General features: G+C 29.3%; 1 long non-coding RNA gene across 1 annotated transcript; it reads left to right on the top strand.

The window, feature by feature from the left end:
* The first annotated feature begins 751 nt into the window (after nt 1–751).
* Nucleotides 752–5344, top strand: LOC127715321 (uncharacterized). Its single transcript, XR_007988289.1, has 2 exons — nt 752–1155; nt 4879–5344. It is a non-coding gene; the product is annotated as an uncharacterized LOC127715321 (long non-coding RNA).
* The last annotated feature ends 524 nt before the right edge of the window (nt 5345–5868 follow it).

Here is a 5868-nt window from a genome sequence, read left to right as displayed (position 1 = left end):
TGGAAGACTGAAGATGACTGTCAAAGAAACTGATACAGTTGATTAATGTCTGTCCCAACACTTTTATGGGTTGTGAAAATCAAAATATGTTATCAACAGTCATTTAAGGACTGTTGCAGTGGTCTACGGGGTTGTCACAGTCAAATACTATTTATTACAGTCTTTCCAAAAGTTGTGGCAGTTGTATAATGTTTGTCCCAACCTTTTAATAGTTGGGACAGTTGAAATTTGTTTGTGTCAACTTTTTAGACGTTGATGCAGTCAAAAAATGTTTGTTACAACGTTTTTAGAGTTGGGACAGTTGTAAAATGTTTGTTAAAACTTTTTAAAGGTTGTTACAGTCATAAAATGTTTATTACAAATTTTAAAAGGTTGCTACAGTCGTTAAATGTTTAAAACAAACATTTCATAGGTTGTTGCAGTCGACAAATATTTTAGCGTCACTGTAGCAACTCAGTCATATGGTATAAAAAAAATTTACGTTTCACCCGGCTCTCAAGATTTGATATAGTTGTGAAATAGCCCATAATTTATACTATTATCATCTATTGTGCGGTTGTTGACTTGTTTTGTTTTTTATTTATTTATTTTGCGATCGTTGTTTGTCTTTTGTCGTTTTCCGTTTATTGCCATAGCATTGTCCGTTCATTCAAGTTTGACATGTGCGTTTTACTTTCTTTAGGTATCTTTACTTTTTATTTTATCTATTCAGATTCGTTCATAACTGGTTTTACACACCAGAAGTCTTCGTTTAAAAATGGAGTTTTAATATTATTGCAGAAGATGCTAATGAATTCATTCAAATTTATATCTGAAAAAGTTTTGATAAATTCTGAGGAAAAGAAAATGTACCGTCGGTGTACCTGAAGTAAATTTAAAGAATATGACTAAGTTATCAATATTGTACAGCATAATAAAACATTTTTAATTTGAATTACTCTCCATGAGGAATATTTTCCGATGATAAAAAAAATAATTAATTAAATCTGTCAAGTTTCTTTAAAAACGGAAAACAATTCTTCACCGTGGACGATTTACCCTCTTTATTTTCTTGTCGGCAAACTGGACCTGGAGGTCGGCAAACTATATTTTACACAGGAAACTACAGATGTTAGACCACATGTACAATATAAGCGGAGCTGGAAATTACAATCGGTGAGTAGAAATGAATAATATTTTAAAGCATGTCTATCGAATAATCATGGATCCAAGATTTTGAAGGGAAAATGTGCACATTTGTTCTTCCTACAGACCATGCAGACAGGCTATGAATCGACGATCTATATCACCACACTCGTGCATAGTTGCATGTTCCAAGGCAAAGTTAGGATTTGGGCTTGGAAAAGTTGTGCATCATTGAAATTCATGTTTGACACCATTCCCCCTCCCCCTTTTATCATGTGTATGTCATTTAATCCCTTATTTACTTTGCATACATCACCCCAAGGGTGACAAGGTCAAGGGAATAAAAAAAGGTTACTCTTGATCTTCATCGTCTTACTGTTAAACTCTAACATGTGGGGCATTGGTTAATTTTTGTTGTGCGGGATGACCTTTTACAGGACCTATACATCATGTACATATTGTATGTTAATGTATTGTTAACTCTGGTCTTAAATTTGCATGAAATACTTGTCACTGGACTTCTTATAACCAACAACCAACCAATCTTTACATGTACATATCCATATAATTGTGTTACTAATGCTGGATTACAAGTATTTCCATGATTTCCCTGGTTTTGCTTTATCACCTGATAGTTTTCGTTCTATTAAGAATGCATTGTGACGTCACAATTTCCATTGAAAAAACATGCATAGTACAAATTAATATGACGGTGTATGAAAACATATGATCTGACCATAAAATTTTATGAAAAGTATTAATTTTAGTGACTTATTTAGCAAGTATGCATTTTCATTCAATTTTTAAATAATTCCCAAATCATGGACAACAAAACATGAATATATTTGATAATATAAGGCATTGAAAGTGAATATGTATTAGCATTGATTAGATGGTTCAAAATAACATTAATCATCAAAATAAAACAATATTATTAAATTAATGTTCCTGAAACCATGCACAGATTCAAAACAGTTGCCATTTAAACACAGTTGATTAAACAAAATGTGCTAATTCAATTAGTAATTCTTTCATCATGTACTTAAAGATTCATATTGAACAAGGGTTGTGGAGGTTGTTGCATCTTTTCTCAAAATGAATAATTACAATGAATAAAATATCTATAAATATGTCATCATGTTAATTGCTACATGTACATGATTTTAAGTTAAAAAGAAATAAAAAACATATTAAAAGAGCAAAGTGAGCATCATAATTATATTCTTTTTAGATTTAACATAGAATATTAAATCACTATAAATTTGTAAATACTTTGAACCTAAACTATATATTTTCATGTGAAATTTTTATATAAATTGTGCCCTCTGGTTAGTCAAAATTCATTTATGCCATAAATGTTATCTAGTAGTAACATTCAAGGGTCTTTTTATTTATTCCACCATTAAAATGATTAAAGGACTTTCTATTCATGAGTCAAATTTGTGTGTTAAATTGTGTTTTGGTTACTTTATTGTTGCCTTACTGTCATGACTGTTGGGTTGATGCATCATTGATATATATTTATATCCCACATCTCCTTTCATCATGTGCATTCACATCTGACTGCAGATTTTTTGCCTTTTCTACATAATTATTTTATGTTTAACATTCAATATGTGGGGAAAACATAGCAAAAATATCTATCTGTAAGCATATTTTTTTTTTATCTAAACATGGTATAAACTTTTTTAAAGTATTTTATGAAGCTCAAAATATTTTTATAGATATTGTAGTATCAAGTAAGTTGTCATAAAATTTACTGTGTTAACAGCATTGTATGTCCAATAATTTAGTTTAAAAATACCTTTTATTCAAATTCAAAATAAATAATTAAAATTTATGTATTTACTGAACATGAATTCATGACCATGCAAATGTGACATTAAAATAGGTAATAATCAGGATGTTAACACTGGATAGGTAATAATCAGGAATTCTAATATACATGTTATAGCTAATATACAGATTAAGACACACAATAGTTTATTGCCTTGGGGAGGAATTTTAAACTGTCATGGGTATATATTGAAGATGATTTTATAATGATGTTCACAAATTATAATTGTCCTCTTCAAAATTTTGATAAATATTTCAAAATAAATTGTAATTTAAGAAAAATATGAATCAGCAGGATATAATATTATTTTGGATACAAAAAATGCATATTTTAAAAGTTATCTGAGTATTGATTTATCAAAATAAAATTGGATAAATAACTAAAATAAAATAAAGAAAGTGTTGTCTGAGCTGCAAAGCATTATTTAATACAAGCTGTAATAAGGAAAAAGTATACAGGGTAACACAAAAGATGTATTATTAAACTCAAGGATTTAAAACATTAACCAGTCAGGGGACTTTTTGAAATAAGTGATTTTTAAGTCACTTATTTAAGTAGCAAATTGGAAGTTTTGTCACAAATTGTGATTTTGTAGTTTTACCAAAATTTTAAACACGTAGGTTCACATAATATCTTTTCATTAGTAAAATTGAAAACAAATGAACTTTTTGCTTCTTTTAAGCAGCAAGGTTTATGCCTTTGATGCAATCATTTAGCTGCAAATTCTATTTTAGTTGAAAAAATGCTATAAAAATGGCTTTACATAATGAACTGATACTTTCTTAACAGATTTTTCTCAGCAGTGCCACTGTGGGAGTATTTGCCCTGTAAAATTCAAGGTTTCATCTTATAGATTATGTAAAAAAATTCTACTGTTCACGATAAAAATTTCACTGTTCGGGGTGTTGAAATTAGTGGGGGTTATTAAAATAATGATACTTATTAAAAGAAATGATTTTTTGGAAGGAAATTGAGGTATGATACTTAAACAAGTGATTTTTATGTCATTATCCTAGATTTAGTACAAGGTCATCACCTGACATGACCGGGTCATCCTATCAACACAGATGTTGGTTTTGATAAATTTAGCAACATAATTAGCCCCTGGATCAATAGTATTCTATATTTAAAGCTACAATAAAATTAAATCACTTAGGCTAGTGATTAATTTGTACTACATGTACTTAAATAGGTGATTATTAAAGAAAAACAACTCTTACTTCCAACCTTTATGGTCATTATGTTACTTGAATCAGTGATTTAGAAAAGCGCTCATTTAAGTAAGTCCCCTGACTGTTAACAGCCTTGGAACAGTATATATATCATCCTGATTAACCTTAGGACAAAGGTTCTACATTTACATCACAAAGATTTATTCATTATATGCACTTGACAAAGGGAAAGTCAATAGCATCTATATAGTAACAGTGCATTTATTTATTTAATTATTTTTTTCATTCTTTAAACTTTTCTCTGTAGTATCAATTTATTTCATATTAACATGAACAAAAGCAATAACCTGTTGTGTTTTAGAGAGGAATAACTATGTCCATGATGTCTGACTTTAAAGAATTGATGAAATAAAGTATGGTGTGAGCCTCAATAAGACAGTAACCCTTCAATGAAAGTACACAGTCACACATAAAAAATCATTAATGTAGAAAAAAAAGACCATACATAGAATTTAGACCCACTAAAAAGATTTATTCTTCTTGTTTAAAATTGGGACTTAAAAATATAATTGTATATTAAAGTCCTAGAAATTTTTTCGTCAATCAAATGAGGATTGCTAGTTTTCATCTAGGTAGATACAGTTATTGTAATTGACTTTCTTCTAAGTACCGTACAATGTATATAGTATTATGTTAGCTAAAATTTTACTGTACTTTAGTCTCAATGTATATTTTTTTTTGTAGATTCATATTGGCTTGAGCATGATTCCCACTTAGAATATGAAGCCTGCTACATGTGCACTTTGATGCATAGGAAATATAGATGTCACTGAGTCAATCTTATAGCTTCAAATTGTGAAACAGTGGATTAATTCATTATTTTGTGCTAGTTATTTATTGTTTTTGGAAATAATGAATAGCACTTGCAGCATTATTCCATGATGATGATGACTTGTGATGTTAGGATTAAATTGGACAAGAAAAAAAATTGTGCATTGTACAAATAGGAACTTACAAATTGTATTAAAGGAGGACCACAGTACTGGATGACTAAATAACTTGGATAATCATGATAATTATTCATTTGGTATATCGTAGTCGGTCACAGTTGTTAAGTGTCAAATGACTGCTTGCTGTACTTAAAGTCTGAATTAGAATTAAATAAAAATCTAAATTAGTGCCCAAGCATATTAAACAAATAAACCATGTACTTCAAAGTATAATTTTATAGTCCCGCCTACAACAAAAGTTGATGTATGCAAGAAATAGGTATTACAATCTGGCAGCGGCTACAGCCAGTCAGGGGTACTACCATTTTTTTTTTTTTATTTTTATTTACTTGAAGAAGTAATATTAATATACTTATATAAGTAAATTTGTAGGATACTTATACAAGTGTATTTTATTTACTTGTATAGGTAAAAAAAAATTGCCTTAGTTATGTCCCTTAGACATTCAGTTTTTTTACTTATATAAGTGAAAAAGTCATCCTATCTTCTTTTCTTGAATTCTTAGGACTTCTTTGCTCTAATAGAATTTTAAATTGTCTGTCTTTTGCAGATGTCTTAACTAATCATTTAAGTGTAATTTCATGAACAATGAAAATCTCATTTGTCTGTTATCTTCAGAACACTGCTCATTTACAAGCCCCCAAGGAGCAATTTTTGAAGGACTTGAGCAAATACTTAAGATCTTTGTGCAATCAGTTTCTTTGTTGAATTAATGAGATGAAAC

Source organism: Mytilus californianus, unplaced genomic scaffold (assembly GCF_021869535.1).
Source record: "Mytilus californianus isolate M0D057914Y unplaced genomic scaffold, xbMytCali1.0.p SCAF_9, whole genome shotgun sequence".
NCBI lineage: Eukaryota > Metazoa > Mollusca > Bivalvia > Mytilida > Mytilidae > Mytilus > Mytilus californianus.
The sequence above is the reverse complement of the archived record's forward strand: the minus strand, read 5'-3'. Positions and strand labels throughout refer to the sequence as shown.